Source organism: Hemiscyllium ocellatum, chromosome 10 (assembly GCF_020745735.1).
Source record: "Hemiscyllium ocellatum isolate sHemOce1 chromosome 10, sHemOce1.pat.X.cur, whole genome shotgun sequence".
Classification (NCBI taxonomy): Eukaryota; Metazoa; Chordata; class Chondrichthyes; order Orectolobiformes; family Hemiscylliidae; genus Hemiscyllium; species Hemiscyllium ocellatum.
Genome location: NC_083410.1, coordinates 68,644,735 through 68,667,949, shown reverse-complemented (window position 1 = coordinate 68,667,949; position 23,215 = coordinate 68,644,735). Strand labels below are relative to the sequence as shown.

General features: G+C 38.6%; 1 protein-coding gene across 2 annotated transcripts in view; it reads right to left on the bottom strand.

Moving 5' to 3' along the window:
• Window positions 1-23,215, bottom strand: part of LOC132819796 (rho guanine nucleotide exchange factor TIAM2) — a 401,154-nt gene that overhangs the window by 80,111 nt on the left and 297,828 nt on the right. Inside the window, exon 1 of one of the 2 annotated variants that reach the window (XM_060831570.1) lies at window positions 19,947-20,000. The exons of the other annotated variant lie outside the window; for it this stretch is intronic. The gene's annotated coding sequence lies outside the window, so the exon portion shown is untranslated. Of the gene's footprint in view, window positions 1-19,946; window positions 20,001-23,215 lie in introns of those variants that run through there. 2 annotated transcript variants of the gene reach the window in all.

Below are 23,215 nucleotides of genomic sequence, written 5' to 3'. Positions count from 1 at the left end.
CTGAAATAATACAAAATGTTGGTTAGGCCACAGCCGAGGTTATTGTGCACAGCTCTGGAATCCACATTAAAGGAAGGATGTGATAGCACTGGAGAGGGTGCAGAGAAAATTTACCAGAATATTGCCTGGACTGGAGAGTTTCAGTTATGAAGAGATTGACAGAACGGGGTTATTTTCCTTAAAGCAGAGGAGATTGAGAGGAGATATGATTGAGATAGAAAATTAAGAGGGGAGTAGATAAGGGATACAGGAAAAAAACTGCTCTCCTTGATGGAAGGATCAATGACCAGGAAATATAGATTTTAGCTAAGGAGTAGAAGATTTAGAGATGTCAGGAAAAATCTTTTCACCCATGGGATGGTGGGAATCTGAAACTCATTGCCTGTAAGGGTGGTAAAGTCAGAAACCCACAAACATTCAAGTAGCATTTAGATTTGCATTTATGATGCCATGGTACACAAGGCTATGGGCAAAGTGCAGGAAAATGGGATTAGAATAGACTCGATTAGTTGGTTGTTTTTGACTGGCACGGAAACAATTGGCTGAAGGGCCTTTTTCTGCGCTATACATCACTCTAAGTTACAGCTATTTTTCACATACAAGGGAAGGTTAAGGGGAGCTACAGAACATCTCTTCATTTCCTCTAGGCTCAACAATTCTAACATACTCTTAGCTGCTCTCTCACATTCCACCCTCAGTACATTTGAGTTAATCAAAAACCCTGCTACCCTCATCTTAGTTCTCACCTTGTTCTGTAATCCATGATTAGATTTAGATTAGATTAGATTTAGATTAGATTAGACTTACAGTGTGGAAACAGGCCCTACGGCCCAACAAGTCCACACCGACCCGCCGAAGCGCAACCCACCCATACCCCTACATTTACCCCTTACCTAACACTACGGGCAATTTAACATGGCCAATTCACCTGACCCGCACATCTTTGTGACTGTGGGAGGAAACCGGAGCACCCGGAGGAAACCCACGCAGACACGGGGAGAACGTGCAAACTCCACACAGTCAGTCGCCTGAGTCGGGAATTGAACCCGGGTCTACAGGCGCTGTGAGGCAGCAGTGCTAACCACTGTGCCACCGTGCCGCCCAGGACTTCTGTCCTGGCTGACCTAGGTTGAATGGTCCTACGAAGTGGCTTGGAAAGTTTCATTCCATCAATCGCTCTAAGGCATTGTTGTAGTTAGTAAAATTACTCCAAAGGCCTGTATTCTACACCACTTATTTACACATAAACAGTCTTTGACTTTAGTACTGCTTCATTCAGTCAGGTATGGGAATGGCAATATCTCTGACACTCATCCTTTTTACAAGTCAGCCTTGATTGGACCAGATTAACAGCCCCAAATAGGGAACTCATGTTCTGTGAGGTTCAAATGGCTAACCTCATTAAAATGACTACACTTAGCAATATTTTAACTTTTTTGTATACAAACTATGAAGAAAAACAAATAATTCTGTCTTTCAGATCAGCTAATTCAAAAGTCCAGAAGTTTCTGTAACTGGTTAATAGCTACTGATAGTTATGCAATTATCCTTCAGGGTTTTTTTTAAATCTCCATGACATTTTTTGCAGTGCATTGCTGAAAGGTGGAAATGCTGTGGTGCCCTCTGCAGGTCACCTGAATGTGTGTAAGCAGGAAAATAAGGTCTTACCAAGAAAGTGTAAACTAGAACTGAAATGAATTCAATGTCAAATCAGAACAACAATTATAATCAAGGGTGGAAGAAAAAGGACAAAATAGTTATGAAAAATATAACTTCAAAAATTTCCCAAATTAAAGATATAAAACTGCAAATATGTAGGAGTCATTGTTCCGTGACAATAATTAAAATTCATCAAGCTATAAAAGGAGACTTGAGCTTTAATCTTTAAAGTAGATTTATTTTATATCCGCCATGCAAGTATAAGAATTTTCTGCTGTTTAATGGTTTTGAATGTGGACCAGACAACAAGTTGCCATTTTTACAAACTACTGATGAAAGACCACGTTTCCAACTGTATTTGCCTTCACTCTGAATTAGTTGCAAGATTTATACATTAAAAATGACATTATTGGACTTGAGTCATATTTAAATAGGAATAGTTTGATTAATAATTCATTAATTTGAGGGAGGTCAGGGGGAAACCTATTCAAAATAAACCTACAAACATTGGTTGAAGTAAGCTCAGGATTGAGAGAAAAGTGAATAATAATTCCTTAATGAATTCAACAGTTGCAATAAATATTGTGTGCATCTTGCTTAGCTGCTGCCAAGCCTCATGGTCCTAAAAAGGCCTAAAATAATGAAACTTTACTTTGAAAGAGCATGGTACCTGCACTTCAATACCTAGAAACACAGAATCCCTACAGTGTGGAAGCAGGCCATTCAGTCCATTGAGTCCACACTGACCTTCCAAACAGCATTCCACCCAGACTCACCTCCACATCCACCACGTTTCCCCCCTCCTAACCCCCATCTATCCCTGTAACCCTGCATCTAGCCTGCACATCCCTGGACACAATGGGCAATTTATCATGACCAATCTACCTAATCTACACATCTTTGGACCTGGTTGTGCAGATATCCCACTGATTTCAGGATAGGAAAAGGCCCATATTCAAAAGCAGATAATAAAAGGAAACTATTCAGCCAAAAATGATATATCCAGCCTCATCCCACTTTTCAGATCTTAGTCTGTAACTCCACAGGGTATAGCACCTCAAGTTCACATGCAGGCTTTTAAGGCAACATCCTAAAGTTCTATGGTAATTTCTCGTGTGATTTCACTTTTCTGTAAAGCAATGACTAGCACTGTATATGGTACAGCAGTTGTGGTCTAACATTTTACACAGATCTAGAAATGCTGAAAACAGAGAAAGTTGGAGAAACTCAGCAAGTCTGCAGATATCTGGAGACAGAGAAACAGAGTGAATGCTTCAAGCCTGGTATTGTAGGGGTGACCCATGCCTGCTTATAACAAAATGTCTAACAAAGAGACAGCCTGTCCTTGGTCAAAAAATACAAGATGGCTGATAGGAGATAAATAAGACTAACAGTCTGTTCCAGCCTTTAATTAAAGAAAATGACAACATCTTTGAACAAAATTACACCATGGCCATGAGTACACCAAACAGTATTGATAAGGGCATGTATATAAAATAGACAAGCAACTAATCTCAGCCCTCATTAATGGAAACATAATTGTCCCAGTGAATGAATGAACACCAGCATAGGATATATCCAGTCACCACCTTAAAAACGTTACCAGAACAACTGTTTTAGTTATTTTGTAATTATTTGTTTGAATTACTCTACAATAGATTCCAGTTAGAAAATCTCTACGGAATCATAAGGATAGTTTTTGAGCATTAAAAATACATATAACCAATGCTTAACAACTGTAATAAAGAAAAAGCATTTAGACCTAAATGTGAAAGTTAATTTAGCTTCAGGAAATATCACATATCCTGAACAAAATAGATTGCTACAGCCCATTAATCACAAAGTACTAAGAGTAGGAAAAGCTGTATTTAACCTTACACTTCACAAGTGACTTCCTAACAAAAATCAATATTACAAACCTTATAGCAACTAGTTAAAATTAACTGTCTTTTGAATTTTTGCACACATAATTAGAACAGAGGAATAACCGACTTTGATAAAGACAGCACAATAGAATTCAAACGGTCTCTACAGATGAAGCCAGCCTGAGAGGCCTGAAGGAGTGTAGCAATTAACTTTAAAATGTGAATGAACAGGATGCATAGGAAGATCCCAAGGATGAGAGGTTATAGTGCCTGGCAAATGAGGAGATCATGAGAACCTGAGGCTGGTCCTAAGGATGCCCATCATTGAGTATGTTTTACCAAGTTAGGAGGGAAGGGCTGTAACCACATTGTATGTGATCATAGTAATACAGAAATGTATAAATATACTGCTTTTTACTGTACAATTTACAGTGTGCCATTGATCTAACTTCTGATCTGAGCAAAGATTAAGGGAATAACTGAGTTTGTACACCAAGGCCAGATTCAGGGAAGATCCTTTGGTCCTCCCCCTACTTTAGTTGATTTCTGAGTGAATAAACTTCCACTTGCCAGAGTACTGCCTGCCTCCTAAGTTTTCATTCCTTATCGGGGGAAAACGCTTCTACAGGTATGCCTTCTTCAGAACCGAAAGATTTTGGGAAATGTATTTTTAAAAACTCTTTTCAGAGGCAGGCCCATTTCAAAATACGAGGTTGTTAGTAGTAAGGGGACGAAAAATAAGTGATGCAAAATGGGTGTAAATTAAGGTGTAACAGGGAGAGAATTAATCTTCTCTACTAACAGTAAATAAATCAAGACTGTGTAGTATTGGCGATGTGATGTGTGGAGGAGGGAAGAATGTAAGAAAAATGGGACTTACACATAATACAGTCATTTGCTGAAGTCATTGAATTCAGTATGGAGTCATCAAAGCTCTAAAAGTGTTTAAGTAGAAAATAAGGTGATGTTCCTCCAGCTTGTGTTGTGCTCCATTGGAACATTACAGCAGGCCCAGAAATGAAACATTAGCATTAAAACAAGGTGGTGTATTGAAATTGCAAGGAACTGGGAGATCAGGGACATTTTTTTTTATAAACAGAGCAGAGGTGTTCTGTAAAGCAGTTAACTAGTCTGCATTTGGCCTTGCCAATGTAAAGGAGATCATGTTGTGAGCAGTGAATATAGTAGACCACATTCAAAGTATAAGTGAAATATTGCTTTACCTGAAAGTTATTTGAGGAACAAGGTGATGAATGGACAAGCATTACATTAATTACCTGGTCTTACATTCACCTCAACATATAAAGCTAAGTCACCTGCGTACCTTAACCACCATATAATTCTGTCCTAATACTTTCAGGGAACTGTGGACTCACACATCACTCTGCCTCTTTTTTGAGGCTAGCTTAAAAGAGTTGGTTGTGAAAGAAGATATGCATTAAGATATATAAAATTCATTTCATTTGTTTACTCCCTATGATCTATCAACAAAACTTTTAACTTAAATCCAAGTCTTCTTTATATATTTGATTACAGAAATTAACCACATTCCCAGAAATGTGGTTAACCAACATATTGATCTTCTGAATTTCACATTTGAAATCTCAATTATGGTTGCTGTGTAGTTCTGGTTAGAATGAAGGAAATTTTACAACTATTACCGAACCTACTAAACTCATTCCTTCAAGAAACATAGAACTCAAACTCTATCACCCATACCCGCTACAATTAACAGACATTTAAAACTGAAGCTTGGGGAGGTATAATTACTACTTTCTTCATTTGCAATACTTTCTATTGTGAGACTTGCAATGCTCATGTTCTGTGCTCACTACATCATCTGGCTTAAGAAAGGCTCATGAACTCTCTAGATTGGATCGATTGGAAACAACCATACAGACAGTAGTCAACCATACAGATAGTAGTATCTAAAGTTTATATAAATGAATGCTTATTTCCGTTCACTTCCAACAAATTAGTCTCCTGACCTTGTTAATACATCATATGAAAATGAATTGCAGAAAAATCAGAAATTTTGAAACTGTTAAGTAACCTTTTCCAGCAAGGTTGGCATTTACTGTCTAATCCTAAATGTTGCCAAACAGTGACGTTGGACAATCTTCACGTGATCATGTTGGTCCCTCAGTGCCGTTAGATAAGAAATTCCAGAATTTTGACCCAATTGTGAAGAAAGGATGGCAACTGTCACAGTGTAAGTTACAATATATTTTGAAAAGAAAACTAATCTGTCTTTAAAATGGACATAAAACGTCTTACAAAACTAAAATCTCATGACTCCATATGTAAATTCAACAGCAGCCATAGTACACAACCAAACTCTGTTATCTCAATGGTCAATCACAAAGGGTCATAAAATAATTCATGGATACCAGCTCTGTTCACTGAGTCCTCAAAAGTGCAAAGACTCAAAAGGTTTTGTGGTGTTGAGTGGGGGATATCACGTGGAACTGGGAAGGAGATGGTGGGCTGCCTTCCTGTAATACTGCAGTACCTGAGATTGGATTCACCCATTGTGCTGTTAGAAAGGAAGTTCAAAAATTTTGAGCCAATGATGGTGAAGGAACAGTGAGAAGGTGCTATGGCATGAACAAGGCAGCAGATAGATGGGCACACCACCATCTGCAAGTTCTACTCCAAGCCACCCTCCCAAGGCAAATTTGGGATGGGCAATTAATGCTGTCCAGGCTAGTGATGGCAGAATCCTATGAATTTCCATTTTAAAAAACCCGCTGTTTGAAAATGCTCTCATACCAAATTCCTTGATTAATTTAATAGGCTGAACTGTAATTTCTGAAAGATTAGTGCTTTGATAAATTATACACTTTTCCATTAGCACAACTAAAACCACTCACTGCACATACATTTTGCTTTTCACTCGCCAATGTTATAGCCTATGCAAATGTAATTATGATGAATACCTGACAAAAATATTTATGATGTCAACAAAAGCTTTGAAATGTCAATTGATACCTTGGATACTCAACTGCTTTTCATTATAAACCTTGGGAGGTAAGGTCAAGCAAAAAGGTTTTACCACTCACGTAACACAATGTCAAGCGTTGAAGCCATTCCTTAGAAAGTACTGATAATCAACACAACTTTGCTGAGAAAACAAAAAGGATTTGTTCTACATGAAAAATACAACCCGTTTGTTTCTTGGAACATTCAGAACAAATTAATGGATATAACAAACCTACTTAGCAGGAATCATTATGCATAACATAGTAAACATATTGTATCAACCAGCAGAATTGGGCAGATTGGCAGAACCATCTAAAATAATCTTCAGATAAAAATCTATTATCAGAACGCTTGTTGCCCTGCAGACTTTAGAAACAAATCCAACCAAAACAGGTTCAACATTAGTAATCCTAGAAGGTTCACACATACCTTGTAGAATGGTTCAGTAGAAACGGTGCTTTTAGTACAAGATATAAAATCATCCAAAAGACAGCAGAGTTTAGTTTCTGGTGCAAATTTCAGCAACGTTGCAAAATAAAGAAACAGATACTTCTCCATTCCCCGATTCCAAACAGTGCATCGGCAATTAGAAAATTGCTTCCTCGCTGGAAGAACCACAGAAAAATCAGTTCTAAAGAAGGGTGGAGACTTGAGAGTGTATCCCTTTAATTACCTCATATTTGTATTAACAACTGCCTATATTTCTTATTTAGGGATTGCTGGTCTGTCATTTAAGTACAGCTTAATATCTTGTTCCCAAACTGTGTGTTCTCTATGCCTTCAGCAGGTGCGTGAAGAGAGCTCAAGTTACAGCAGTCTTTCAGTCAGCCTGAAAGCTTTTCAGGTTTTAAAATCTACCAACAAGGTTTAAGCCACATTGTCAAGAACTTGAAAGTGAAGAATATGCATGCTTAAGAGGTGGATTCCAATGATTACTATATTGAACTGCAAACCCCAATATTGTTGATCTGTCATTGAAGACATCAAAAGCTGCAGATTAAACAAGTCACAACAATAACAAACAGCTGCAGATAAATTTAAAATGGAACTCATATTTAGTATAACAATAACTTTATTTCAACTTCCAAAAATAGGTAATAAACATAATAATATGAACAATGCTATGGTGATGTCAACAAAACAACTGAGTTAATCCATACATAGAAAACATATACACATGCACATATTCCCTGAATTGGAACTTTGAATCTGGCTGAAAGATATTAAGTACTAAAAACATTATAGTTGCTGGAGCAGAGGACTAGAAAGGATCTACTAATGCATAAGAAATTGTTGCTTTGAGCAACACATCCTGGAGCTAAACTGACTCCAAGCTATCTCAGATTTGGTAATGGTGAATGAAAAGGTTTAATAAATAACCTCAGAGTAAATGATCCCCTAGAATAATGATCATAAAATGATGAATTAAATATTCAGTTTGAGACTGAGAAATTTGTGCAAATAGACTAGCAGAAATGACAGTAAGCAAGCAGTGGCAGACATTTAAGGAGATAGTTCATGACTGTCAGCAAAAATACATCCCTAAAGGAGTAAAGAATTTGAGGACAGGATAAACTGAAGTAATAGTATTGAGCTGAAAGAAAAAGGGAAGAGGCCAAAGTCAGTGAAAGCCCCGAAGGTAGAGATAAATTCAAAATCTAGCAAAGGATAACTAAAATGATAATAAAGATAGTGAAAATAAACAAGGGCAAGATAGCAAGAAATATAAAAACTGACAATAATCCTTTAAATGTATAAAAAGGAAGAGAGAGATCAAAGTGAACACAGGCCCCTTAGAAATGAATCTGGGAAGACAGTTTTCGGGAACAAGGAAATGGCAAATTAAAACAGATATTTTGCATCACTTTTTATGATGAAAGATATTTTGAACATCCCATTAATACTAAAGAATACAAGGGAGGAATTAAGCACCATCATGAAAGAAGTAGAATTAGATAAACTAATGAATCTAAAGACAGTTAAGTCCCCTGACCCTGATGGTTTGCAGCTCAGAATCCTGAAAGAGGTAGCTAGAGAGGTAGTGAAGGTGTTGGTTGTAATTTTCCAAAAAAAATCACTATATTCTATAAAAGTACCTGAGGATTGGAAAACAATTAGCGTCACACCTATATTCAAAAAGGCGAAAGTGGGGGGGAGGAGAAAGAGAGGAGAGGAAAGGGGGAAGAAGGGGCGAGACAGAAGGGGGAGTGGAGGCAGATGGGGGAGGTGGGACAGCGGGGTGAGGGGTGGAGAGGAGGTGGCAGAGGGGAGGGGAGGGGAGGAGGGACGAGAGAAGAGGTAAGAGAGGAGAGAAGAGGGTGGGGGGGAAGAGCGAGGAGAGGAGAGGGTGTGGGGAGAGAGAGGAGAGGAGAGAAAAGGAGAGGGCAGGGGAGAGAGAGGAAGGGAGAGGAGAGGGCAGGAGGGGAGAGAGAGGAGAGAACAGGGTGGGGGGAGAGAGAAGAGTGGAGAGGAGAGGGCGTGCGGGAGGAGTGGGAAAGAAAGGAGAGGAGAGGGCGGGAAGGGGAAAGAGGAGAGGAGAGGGCAGGGGTATGAGGGGGAGAGAGAGAGAGAGAGGAGAGGAGAGGACGGGAGGGGGAGAGAGAGGAGTGGAGAGGGGGGAGGGGGAGAGAGGGGAGAGAATCTAATTGATCGGAAGGAGGGAAACACTCCTGCTGGGCAATAATGTTGGAAAACCTTCTAGTCTTAAACTGGAAGTTTAAGTTGGGTTTTCAAGGGTTTGGACAACTCAACACTTTAAGACCAGGAGTTGTCCAAACCCTTGGGAACCCAAACTAGAGGCATTAAGTCCAAATTTTTGAACCAAATCAGAGACTTGAAACCCAATTTAAATATTAGCAACCTGTCTCATAGAAGCTGACAAGTTTACCCTAATCCAGTTCAATGTAGCAAAGGTCATCAGCATACGAAATATTATTGTAGATCTGATTAACTGAGCTTCAATTGTACTTCAAAACAAAGATAAAATTGAAAAATAAATTACTTTTTCATACCAGAATTTCTCAGATTCTATGATGCACCCCATATGTACATATTCATTGTTATGTAAGAGGATCAAAATACAAGCCATATTACAAATCAAAGTCATGATTCTTTCACTGAGCTTCTAGAAATTGTTGTGTACATCCTCCTACCATGCTGTTACATAGTTAACGAAGAAACAAATTTGAAATGACAGCTGCCACAGACATAACTGGGAACAGGAATATGCAAATAGGCTTCAACTTCTGTGCCTACCTTAACTGAGCTTGTGGAAGTTCAATCTAGAATTAAGTAAATCACTTAAATTTTGCTTGGTACATGCACATGCTGTGATCTAAAGGTTTCAGAAATTCAATTATACGTTTTGGCCATGGCTTGCATTGCTCATTGCTTTTAAGAGATGCAGTATTTGTTAAGGGGTAGGAAATCAGAGGGAAGCTGGCCTAAGTTAATAAGTCTCATGACAAGAAATTTGATCAGTACTGATTTGCTGCCAGTCTCTGGAGGGTTGCTGATCTAACAATCACATATTAGATTCATCTTCCAATTCCAGTTACTAGGAGGTTGTAATTTTCTTCTAAATTCAATACTGTACTCCAAATGGTTGACTGGTCACAGCTACATGAAATGGCAGAACTTGCCATTAAATTGTGTAAGTTTTGATAGTTATATGCCATTAATTCACCAACCCACACAGGGGTTCAAAGACGTGCCAGTGCATCCTTTCCTAACATTGCTCAGAGAAGTGAGGAATGTTCCTGCAAGAGTGGCAAATTTTGATTTATCAGCCACGATGAAGTCTACTGATATAGATTACTAAACTTAATGCGTGTAATTTATTCCTTCCTTCCATCAGACATGCAACTAATTGAAAAGCATGGTTGAGGTTCGTACTCACAACTAGTCCCCAAAGGTTTAAATGCACAGCAGAAAATTGTCTGTATTTAACACTAAATGACAGTATGGCTACAATTTGGTGTTATTAAGAAAACTGAATACTGGTACAGTATATTTCCATGAGGAAAAGCTGTCTTTTTGATACACCACTTAAACTTGTGGTCTGAGGATATTTTTCCTGAAATTTACTGAAGGATATACTTACTTTCCTCCATTTTTAATTAAATATTTATCACAGCATCCACTCCCATACATCTCTGCACTGCCTTGAACAAAGATGACAGTTTTTTTTTAACTTTGTGGGGAACCAGCCCAGTAGATGAGAATAATTTAAGTTTGGTGTGGTTGATTTAACTCATGGCTCATTTCAGAGAAAGTGAGCTGTAACATAACATCCAAGGCCCTGATTCAAAGATCTGGTTGAAATTTCAACTCGAAGAATGGCCTGACAGCAAAGGGAAAAATAACCTAATGGTACATAATTGAAATCCTCCACAGAATGCAACTCGTTAAAAAGGAAGAATAGCAAAGGTTTAAATGAAACTAGTAATATGGTAGAGGATGGGATACCAGTAGAGATTAACAACTTCATGATCTATAGAGAAAGTTAAATGCCCGCTGCCAACAACACAACCAAGACAGACTTAGTTGATAATGACAAAAACAATCAAAGCAACAAGGCCTGAACAGTGAATACTTATTCTAAAAGGAATAGAAAGAAAATGAAAATTCACACAAGAAGTTCCTTTTCAGTGATATTTTAACTGGATTACTTTCTATCTTCTGCAGGTAATAATATCAAATTACACAGATCCTTTCAATGTAAGCAAGTAGCCACGTACATTACTGTAAACTTTGCTGTAAGTACACTTCCTTTTATCATATCTGGAAAGTTAAAAACATCAAAAGAAAGAAGCACTTGACTTCAATTATATTATGAAGGCATGGCAGTCTTCCTTAGCAAGTTATACCATAGTTGAACAATCTCGTTCTGCATCTTGGACAACAAAAACAACAAATTCCTATGAAATTCTATGAGTTACATTCCTGAGTTGCTATATTTTCTTTTCATTATTATTGCCAGTATCTGCACCCAAGAGAAACAGAATACACAAATCTCTACAGCATTTAAAATCAATACACAGTATAACTAGATTTTCATTTAATACAGGCAGGAAAAAAAAAGTCAAATTGCATGGGGCTTCAGGAAGACAATCTACAGCCAATAATTTTTTCAGATAATTTTGTAGGTTCTTTTCCCAAAAATAAAGTCCTTAGTAAATATGATAAGTCATGCTTTGAGGAAAGATGTGAATTCTAAGACAAAGGCATTATTAGGAAGGTAAAATTAGGAAAAGGCCAAGAATAGATTTTCCAACTCCAAGAAGCAAAATAATAAGGCAGCAGATGTGTGAAACAGTCAGAAGGACCCAAAAAAAAATAAGGTCTCCAAGAATTGCACTGAGCATTAGTTATAAATATTGCCCCAGGACAAACTGTGAGGTCCAGAAAGCCACAGATATTAGACTTCAAACCTCATCGGATGATGTTTTGGTGGTGGTGCTATGGCAATTCATTCATTGTTATGCATTTTACGGTTTTTACTAACTCAGAATATCCCAAAGCAGTTAATCAATAAGTAAATACTTTCAAAATGACACCATTGCAGTAAGCTATAGTCAAATAAAGCAGTAAATTAGTACATAAAAGCCTCCACAGGAAACAAGACAATTTACAAGAAACGTTTTTCAAAAAAAGTCTAATGGGAACTTTGGCTTCAAGATGACAAATGAGGCCTGAATTCAATGTCTTTTCCGAAAAATAAATTACAGAGTTAATCTCTCAAAGTATATCCTTCACCTTACCATTTTAAAGCATCAGTTTAAAAGTTTAGCTGAGCAATCATCGAGTGTGATGGAATAACCCTACTTGCCTGGATGAGCAGCCCCAACAACACTCAAGAAGCTTGACACCATCCAGGACAAAGCAGCCCACTTGATTGGCACGACATCCACAAGCATCCACTCAGTAGCAGCACTGTGTACTACCTAGAAGATGCACTGCAGAAATTCAAAGATTCTCAGACAGCACCTCCCAAACCCAGGACCATTTCCATCCAGAAGGACAAGGACAACACATATATAGCAACACCACCACCTTCAAGTTCCCTTCCAAGCCACACTCCATCCTGCCTTGGATGGCACTGGATCCAAATCCTAGAATGGTCTCCCTAATGGCATTGTGAATCAACCCACAGCAGGTGGACTGCAGCAGTTCAAGGCGGCAACTTACCACCACCTTCTCAAAGGCAACGAGATAGAGACAATAAATGCTGGCCAGTCAGTGATACCCGCATCCCACAAAAATGAATAAATTAAAAAAGGCTGCTTGCCACAAAAGCAGTTACCACATGTTTTCAGTGTGACATTGATATAGCATGGTGCTCTACAGTAAATTGTCCACCCTTTGAATGTTCATTGTAGGGAAATATGTCACTCACTCAATTTCTGTCTGTACTAAAAGGCAAGGCAAGATAGAGATGCTGTGATCATCGAAGCAAGCATAAAGGGTTAAGAAAGCAAGGAAAAGCCCAAAATGCACCCTGTTCTAATGTATGAGATAGGTGCCTTTCTGTTTGTGCAAGGTGTCAGTCAGCTCCAAAATGGAGTACTGAACTACTGAAACATATATTAAGTGTGTGTCCAAGATGTCCTATGATGTGCTAGGGCTAATGCCAACCTCCATTAAAAAGCTATTGGCAGCCACTGCCCATGAATTGTGCCCTTAAATGTTGGGGAATGTTAGCCAAGATGGACGCCCAGACAAGAACCACAAGCTGCACCTGCCAAGCTACAGTTCTGACTTGAGTTGAGAATTGATACCATCTAGCTTCACTATTTTATCTGGGAAAATAGAAATTGCAAGTAAATGAGGTGAGACTAGCTAATAATGACATATTAATGCATGCAAATATGCCTCTTGCCTCTCACAAGATTCTTATTTCGTGGCTGAAATCTTAAGTAGGAAATTGATTGTTTTTATTGCTGACATCAAGAATCTCATTTCTTCAATCTTGCAATTGTTTCCCAACCATAATACCATACCGCACATCATTCAGACTCCATAAAGTCAGCTCATACTTTTCCAATTAGGAGTATAAAACAGTCCGAACAAAAATTGATCAGCTTTGTATGATGTTGACTATTCACATTACTGAAGACCTGTTTGTTTTTGATATTCCCCACGTGGATTCACTGGAACAGTGAATAATGGAACCAACCAAAGCAAGGTTTATTGTCATTGTGCCAGTCTACAATGAATGAGCAGTGAAACTGGGGAGGAGCAAATGCATCAACATACCAAAGGCCAAAAGCAACTTCCAGCAAATGCCGATCAGCTTCCGCATGAATAAGTTGCAGAAGAAAAGTCCCTAAGGATGTGTATGTGATACAAGTGGTTAAGAATCTATCATATTTGATGCCATCACAGAGCTGTGTTATCCACTGCAGCAGGACTTTCAAATGAAGGTGGTCATACTCATTAAAACTAAGGGGCAAAGAATTTTGTTCTCAGAAGGTAGTGAATGTCTGCAGCCCTCAGCCTCAGAGAACTGGGGACACTTTTTGACTATAAGTATTGAAAACAGGAGGTGGATAGAATGCTGTAATAATAGGAAATTGAGGGTTACCATGAATTGGCATGAAAGAGGAGTGAAGACCTGGGACAGATCAGTGTGACCTTGTTAAATGACAGGCCAGATCAGAGGGGCCAAATGATCTATTCCGGCTCTTATTTCTCACATTTTTATCACAGTAGCCATCAAAATGACAGCTGTGCTAAACTTCCATGCAATGGGCTGCCTTCAAATACCCATTGGGAACCTGTGTGGAATTTCTCAATCCTCAACAAATATGTCAAAGGCTGTTAACAATGTAATTTGTGCACAATCACACTATTTCATTTCATTCTCCCCCTTTCAAAGTCAATGTTGCAGCATTGGCAGTTAACTTTATCAATATAGCTGGTTTCCATCAGCTGCAGAGCTCTGTGGACTCTACTTGCATTGTATTGACAGCCCATTTCAAAAGTAGTTGACTTCATCAACAGAAAAAGAGGTTCCTTTTGATCAACAGTCATCTATGATCGCTAGTACTGCATCTTTGAAATCTATGCCAGGTACCCTAGAAGGTTGAATGATGCCGTACATCATAGACAACTCTAAGATGCCTGCTGCATTTCAAGGGCTAAATGTTTTACAAGAATGGAGATGAGGGCTACCCCAACACCTCCATTACATAACTCACCACTGAGGCGGAGAACAAATACAATGCAGCCCATTCTTTGGCGAGGGCCATAGTTGAGCAAATGATAAGCCTCCTGAAGATGAGATTCAGTTGCCTGGATCAGACTGGGGGAGAGTGGTGGCCGACAGTACACTCCAGACAGACTGCATGACATAATCTTTTTCATTCTGTGCTCTGTGCAACTGGAGCACAAAGTAGAGGGTGTGATAGACATCGAAGAGCTGAGAAAGCAGCAACCATCTTCTGAGGAGGAAGAATAGGCCATAGAGCAGGTGGAATATCAACTTGCATTGTGATAAACTAGTGCAACAAGCCAGGACTTAATTTACACACACACACATCAAAATGTTTGGAATTAGGTGAAATCACTATTCATTGACCCCAAGTTGCTGTTAGTTGAAAGGCAAACAGTCCCTGCTTTGTCCCAAAAGCAACTGCAGCATTTTGTTTGTTGTTTCCTCTCCTCCTATGGCTTAATTATAGTCAACATTAACAACTGTTTGAAGGCTTTCCAACATGTGATGCTCCCATACTCAATTGGAAGAGCGTAGCACTCCTTCAGACAGGGTATTAACAGGGAAAATTGACAATTAGCTGATATTTGGGAAAATTCAACCCTAAGTCTCAGAGTGAAAACAATCTCGCAACTCATTACTACCATTACCTTACTTGCCAAAGTATGACGCCTGCCAATTGTAACGGTACGAAAATTTAGATTGAGAGAGAATGTTTTCATTACAGGTAGAAACACAAAATATTCAACTGAATATTCTACCAAATGCTACTTGTGAACATCTAACAAGTGAATGAAATTGAACATTATCCCCTTTGATGGCTATGCACATATTACAAATCAGTCAGGAATAAAAGAATGACTAGAATAAGATTAGGCGCCAGTCAAAGATAGGAGTGGGAAGTTGTATGTGGAGTCTGAGATAAGAAAAAAGACAATGTTGTTGAGGCCATTAGACTAGATGAGGTTCAAAAGGAGGAAGTGTTAGCAATTCTGGCATGTGTGAAAATAGGTATGTCCCTTGGGCCGGATGGGATTTATCCTAGCATTCTCTGGGAAACTAGGGAGGATATTGCAGAATCTTTGGCTTTGATTTTTATGTCATCATTGTCTACAGGAATAGTGGCAGAAGCCTGGAGGATAGCAAATGTCCATTTGCTCAAGAAAGGGATTAGAGACGATCCTAGACCAGTGAGCCTTACTTCAATTGTGGGTAAAGTGTTGGAAAAGTTTATAACAGTTTGGATTGAAAACCATCTAGACAGGAGTAATTTGATTAGGGATAGTCAATAGTGTTTTGTGATGGGTAGATCATGCCTCATAAACCTTACTGAGTTCTTTGAGAAGGTGATCAAACAGATGAATGAGGGTAAAGCAGATGATGTGGTGTATATGGATTTTAGTAAAGCCTTTGATAAGGTTCCCCATGGTAGGCTACTGCAAAAAATATAGAGGCATGGGATTGAGGATGATTGAGCAGTTTGGATAAGAAATTGGCGAGATGAAAGAAGACAGAGGGTGATGGTTTATGGGAAATGTTCATCCTGGAGTTCAGTTACTAGTGGTGTACTGCAAGGCTCTGTTTTGGGACCACTGCGGCTTGTCATTTTTATAAATGACCTAGATGAGGGCGTAAAAGGATGGGTTAGTAAATTTGTGGATGACATTAAGGTCAGTGAAGTTGCAGCCAGTGTGGGAAGATGTTGCAGGCTACAGAGGGACATAGATAAGCTGCAGAGCTCGGCTGAGAGGTGCGAAATGGAGCTTAATGTGGAAAAGTGTGAGGTGATTCATTTTGGAAGGAATAACAGGAAAACAGAGTACTGGGCTATTTGTAAGACTCTTGGTAGTGTAGATGAGCAGAGAAATCTCTGTGTCCATGTACATAGATCCCTGAAAGTTGCCACTCAGGTTGATAGGGTTGCTAAGGCGGCATATGGTGTGTTAGCGTTTATTGGTAGAGGGATTAAGTTTCAGAGCCACGAGTGCCTCCTTGTTTGATTGTGACCTGCACAAGGTTTGAGATGGTGTATCATAACAGCTGTTACAGTTGATTGGAGTACAAAAAGCGAGAAAAAAAATATAATCAGCATTCTCTTTCTGCAAACCAATTCATCCTCCCTGAAATTGTGGAACTTGACTAAAAATGGATAAGCCACAATTAGCAAGCTGTCAGCACATAAATATTTAAGCATAGACATGAACAACTCTTTCATGAGCAATGCACAATGGAAGTAGCAGTATTCATGCAAATATATTTACACATTAATTCCTTCAGCTATTTAGTAGAATATCAATATGTAGAAGAAAATTCCTTGTGCAAGTAAATTATCATGGAGGTGTTTAACAGAAACAGTCAAAGTGTTTGAACCCCACCCCCATGCCAGTTTAACCTTTCAGTGACAACTGGTTTTCAATTCAACCCAAATTTAGCACATGAATGAAATAAGAACAAGATCCAGAGGTATATAAACACCAACTCACAACCTCGTCAAGAGTATAGTCATAGAATCATAGAGATGTACAGCACAGAAGCAGACCTTTTGGTCCAACCTGTCCATGCTGACCAGATATCCCAACGCAATCTAGTCCCACCTGCCAGCACCCGGCCCATATCCCTCCAAACCCTTCCTATTCATTTACTCATCCAGGTGCCTTTTAAATGTTGCAATTGTACCAGCCTCCACCACATTGTCTGGCAACTCATTCCATACACATACCACCCTGTGTGAAAAAGTTGCCCCGAAGTCTCTTTTATATCTTTTCCCTCTCACCCTAAACCTATGCCCTCTAGTTCTGGACTCCCCCACGACAGGGAAAAGACTTTGCCTATTTATCCTATCCATGCCCCTCATAATTTTGTAAACCTTTATAAGGTCACCCCTTAGCCTCCGATGCTCCAGGGAAAACAGCTCAAATCCTCTAATCTTGGCAACATCCTTGTAAATCTTTTCTGAACCCTTTCAAGTTTCACAACAGCTTTTCAACAGGAAGGAGACCAGAACCACATGCAATATTCCAACAGTGGCCGAACCAATGTCCTGTACTCAATACTCTGACCAATAAAGGTCATAGGTCTCCAATCATCATCCATGCCAAATGTACAATTTAGCAACTGTGCAGTTTTAATGTCAGCTTCCAAATGTATCCAGCCCTCATTTGAACAAGTTTGAAGCATATTATTTTAGAAAAATTGTTATTACATACACAATTGCCTCCTAGCTTAGATTATTTAACATGCTTTCCGAAAAACCTTGGTATTTCACTATCCTATCTATCCTATCCACTTTCAAGGAGCTTTGAACCTGCACTCCAAGGTTTCTGTTCAGCAACACTCCCGAGGACCTTACCATTAATTGTATAAGTCCTGCTAAGATTTGCTTTCCCAAAATGCAGCACCTCACATTTACCTGAGTTATCTCTATGTGCCACTTCTCAGCCCACTGGCCAATCTGATCAAGACCCCTGTTGTAATCTGATTTGGCTACGACAACGGATGAATGGGCACCGCACAGCAATCAACAGACAAGAGGGTTTCCTCCCAGTTGGGGAACACTTCAGTGGTCCAGGACATTCAGCCTCGGACCTTTGGGTGACCATCCTCCAAGGTGGACTTCGGGACAGGCAGCAGAGGAAAGTGGCCGAGCAGAGGCTGATAGCTAAGTTTGGTACCCATAGGGAGGGCCTCAACCAGGACCTTGGGTTCATGTCACATTATAGGTGATCACCATTGCACTACACACATCCACACACCCACACCCCCCCACACACACCCTTATAGAGACACACACTCCCACGCTCACACATGCACCCCCTCGCAGACTTAAGACACTCTGCACCCACTACACACTCACACACACACTTTCTCACACTCAGCCCCCACCCCAGACAGACAGACACACACAGACAGACAAAAACTCACATGCACACAAATTTTATGTGGTGAATTTGTATTGCACAGTTACATTGCACGTTGCTCAAAAACTGCATACATTCATGTAGAACTCTGAGCTCAAAAACCGCAGGAATTTATGTAAAACACTGTTGTCTCACTTTTTAGATTAGAATCAATCTAAACATCAGGTCATAGACAGAGAACACAGGGGGCTAACACCTTCAACATATTGTCGAGCTATCACCATTGTTAGCAGCTAACCCAAGAATGCAACTTTAAAAAGAAGTGAAAGAAGTGAAACTATCACTGTATGCTAACAGATGAAAGGCTTAACAATCAATTTTTCAATGTATAATTTCAGTTACATCACACTGCGAATTGTTGCTATAAATTCTGTTAAGATCGAGACCTCCACAATCACCTGATGAAGGAGCGTCGCTCCGAAAGCTAGTGTGCTTCCAATTAAACCTGTTGGACTATAACCCGGTGTTGTGATTTTTAATGTTGTAATCTGAGGTAACCTTCTTCACTGTCTACTACACCTCCAATTTTGGTGTCATCTGCAAAATTACTAACTATACCTCTTATGCTCACATCCAAATCATTTATGTAAATGATGAAAAGTAGTGGATCCAGCACTGATCCTTGTGGCACTCCACTGATCACAGTCCTCCAGTCTGAAAAACAACCCTCCACCACCACCCTCTGTCTTCTACCTTTGAGCCAGTTCTGTAGCCAAATGGCTAGTTCTCCCTGTATTCTGTGAGATCTAACCTTGCTAACCAGTCTCACATGGGGAACCTTGTCGAACGCCTTACTGAAGTCCATGTTTTTTGTGACTGCTAAAAAAACATAATTATCATGTCAATCGTAGTTTTCATTTTCCTGAAAGTTCCTCATTCTTCAATGTTACTGTAGTTGTTGTTACTATAGATTATCTACCTCATTTATAAATATTCTTCTATAAAAGTTAAAATTACTACAAGCTTTGTTGTGCAGTAGCCTACACCAAAGTATTTCAGAAAGCATGTGAAATAATCTAAGCTAGGAGGCAATTGTGTATGTAATAACAATTTTGCTAAAATAACATGCTTCAAACTTGTTCAAATGAGGGCTGGATACATTTGGAAGCTGACATTAAAACTGCACAGGTGTTAAATTGTACATTTGGCATGGATGGTGATTGGAGACCTATGACATCATTCAACACTAGTGATACTTATGTTATTTAAAAGCAACATTACATTTGGAGGCATTTTAAAATATTTTTCTTTCATTTAATTACTGTATTTCAGAACTTGACTTCGAATAGTGCTTTGACATGATCTTACCTGTGCTGCTGTTCAAAGATCCACACTCTGGGAGAGCCGGGAATAAAAAAATCTAGCCGAATCCAGAGAGTGACTTGACACTCACTGTTTTTAAACTTAAGAAATGGAAAACCCGAGGTGGAAAGCAAAGCAAATGTCACAAAATCAACTTTAAAAGAGCAATAAACAGAAATACAGATGCTTCTCAATACTTCCTCCGTGCACTCAATGCCTTCAAACATCATTGTCCAATAGGAAATGGCTTGAGGGCAGATAACATCAAATGCATAAGCTTCCCCCTTTTGTCACCATGCATAATGTTCATAAAGACGATTCACACTGCATAATATTGTTATAGAAGCAACTGCTGTATGACACAAACATCATTTTGTGTTTCAAAATCACTTTTAGATTATATATATGGATGAAGCCTGCTGTAGGTTCACTTAAGCTGCAGTAATAAGTTACCTTTTTTGGAAGAGATCATTTGTCTTTTTTTCTGCAAGAAATACAATTCTCCTCCTGTCACATTATAATTTTATTCGTAGCTCAAAGACTATACCAATGGAGCTGACAAAGCTTGAATGCAGCTTTGACAGTAATGGGTGCTTTCAGATGATAATGGTACATAAAATTACATAGCACTCAGTGGTAGCATTACTGTTGAGAAACTGGCACACAGCTGCAATTCATTAAGTCACATTTTACTTAGGATCCTAAGGTTACAAAACAGCACCAAAAATGGATTCTTCCTCGAGCGCCTTAAACTCTAATTTCACTTCTGAAGATGCACTCACTAAGATAAAATCATCTTAAATGAACTATGATCTTACTACGTCTCCAATAACAAAGAATTATATACTTGCAGAAAGTGGACCACGCCTAATTTTTTAAAATTGTTAATGAAAACACAACTTCTTACTGGATAACCGGTATTGGAGCTGCTTAAGGATTCTGCGCCACACGAACAACTTGCAACTCTAAATTAAATGCCTGTCTTGCTGTTTTTCTATTGCCGTTTACTCATCTGGCTTTTGTTTTAAGGTATGAACAGGCTGCTGAATAAAATTTTACTGCAGTGGGTGGTAGCTCTTAAGGAAATCTTAGGATTATGCAGCATCACATTTTGAGCCAAAGGGATAAAATCCTGATCAACCTGTTCAAAGATGCTATGACACACCTCTGGAGCAGATGGGACTTGAATCTGGATCTCCGGGCTCAGTGAACAGTAAACTACTGCTGTGCCACTAGCGCCCTAAAGCTGAGAGAATGAAGGGAGAATATTTAAATAAGTTTTAAGCTGCATCACTAGAGTGACACCAGATGCAGCAATTATTCATATTTGAAGCAGGATATGGAGTTCAAATAGTACGACTTCCTCTTGAAATGGTCAAAACTGGGTCAAAGCAAACAGAAAATGTAAATATTTTCACAGCCTTTGTACAATGTTCAACCACGGATCACAATGAAATAGTTTACTAATTTGAAGTGCAACTTGGAGTTTTACTTTTAAAGCTCAAATAAAACTTCAGTTTCAAAGCTGCATTCTCTTAAATTCAAATTCAAGTTATAGAAATTAGAATTCTTACAAACATAGCAATCAATTTGTTTTTAGACATAAATTTATGGAAGATTGTCAAAACAAAAGCGATTACTTTATTGATATGCAGATTACGATTCACCATCAATACTCTACAACATCTTGTCCGTGCTTTATCTACTTTTCACGTCACGATAACATGTTGCTTGCAGTAAGCTTGCCAAGATCAAGGCTTCTATGTTCATGAAACAGAAATGCTATTTTGTCAAGGATGACCTCTTTTGGGTAAAATGTTAAATTAAAATCCTAGATCTGTCTATGCTAATAATTCGACTGCATGTTAAAGATTTCATGACACTATTTCAAGCAGAGCAAAAGGCCTCCCGAGTCTTTAGTGAATATTATTCTACAATGTACTTAACCAAAAAAAGTTATCAATCACTTCGTAGTTTTTGTAGTACCTAAAATAACTGCAATTTTATCCAAATAATTAAATAGCAATTCCCCTCGTGTGAAATTCTTTTAGATTTCTGAAGGGCTTTGAAGTGTTGCATACAATGCAATTTCTTTGTTAGGAGGCGTAATGATGAATATGCTACATTTGAAATATCCTTTGAACAAATGAATCACATTTCCAATGAAAATAAATTGTGGAACATCTTTGTTAGCCCAACTTCATGCAGGAAGCAAGCTGAATGTTCTGGTGGGCATCAGTTCCAGAATGAAAACTTGATGAATTATTGAAAGTACTGTGTTCTTTACAAGAGACACACAATGACTCACCACTAGAATCAATGAGGAGCTTCAAATTGATCTGACAGCACTGTAACTGAACTTGCATCTCAGCTCACTGATTCTGAACAGTATTTAATCAGCCAGCTTCAATCACAGACACCAGTAGCTAAAAACAGAAATTTCTGGAAATACACAGCATTTTGAATATTGAGAGAAAAAGGAGTGATTAATTTGGTGCATCACATGATTGGAGTACTTTAAACAAAGCATTGACAGCCAAAACATTAACAGCTGGATAGGGAAATGATAGGTTGAGTGACTCACTGTGTACTTCTGCAATAATTGAGTATTTTTTAAAATTTGAGTTGCGTAATTTTCTTGTGACAAAGTTGGTTTGTAAAACATTTCCACCAGAACAGTTAACCTAACTGTAATAGGGGTTTTTTATTGTGAAATTTTTAACGAATATTTGGGTTATTTCTGCATTTTGCCACACCTATTTCTGCAAATTTCAACAGCACTTCGAGTGAATGCATTTATTCACTGCATCAAGACACATCAGTTTAATGTAGAATGTCAGTACAATGAACCTTCAAGAGGCTGAAAGGGAGCAGAAAGCATGGGCTAATTCTCTCTCATATCACATTTTTTTTATATAGAGACTCAAAATTAATTTTGAATTTTGAGAATGTGCATGTGGATTGCATTGTTTTTAAATAATAATTGTCATAGTTAACCAAAGATAGTCTTTCAAAATATTTGAATAATTGTTCTGCAGGCATATAATTTCTGGTCCTAGTTTTGATTACTAATTATTCAAAACAAAAAAAAAAGAGTAAAATACACAATTTATTTCAATAAGGATGTAAGAGATTGACACACTAAATTTTGTATTATTTACATGACATTCTGACCATAACTACTTAGCCAATTTCACAAAATATATATCAGCACTGAGCCAAATAAATGTTGCTTGTACAACTAAACGTTAAGTCTGAACAATGCAAAAAACATT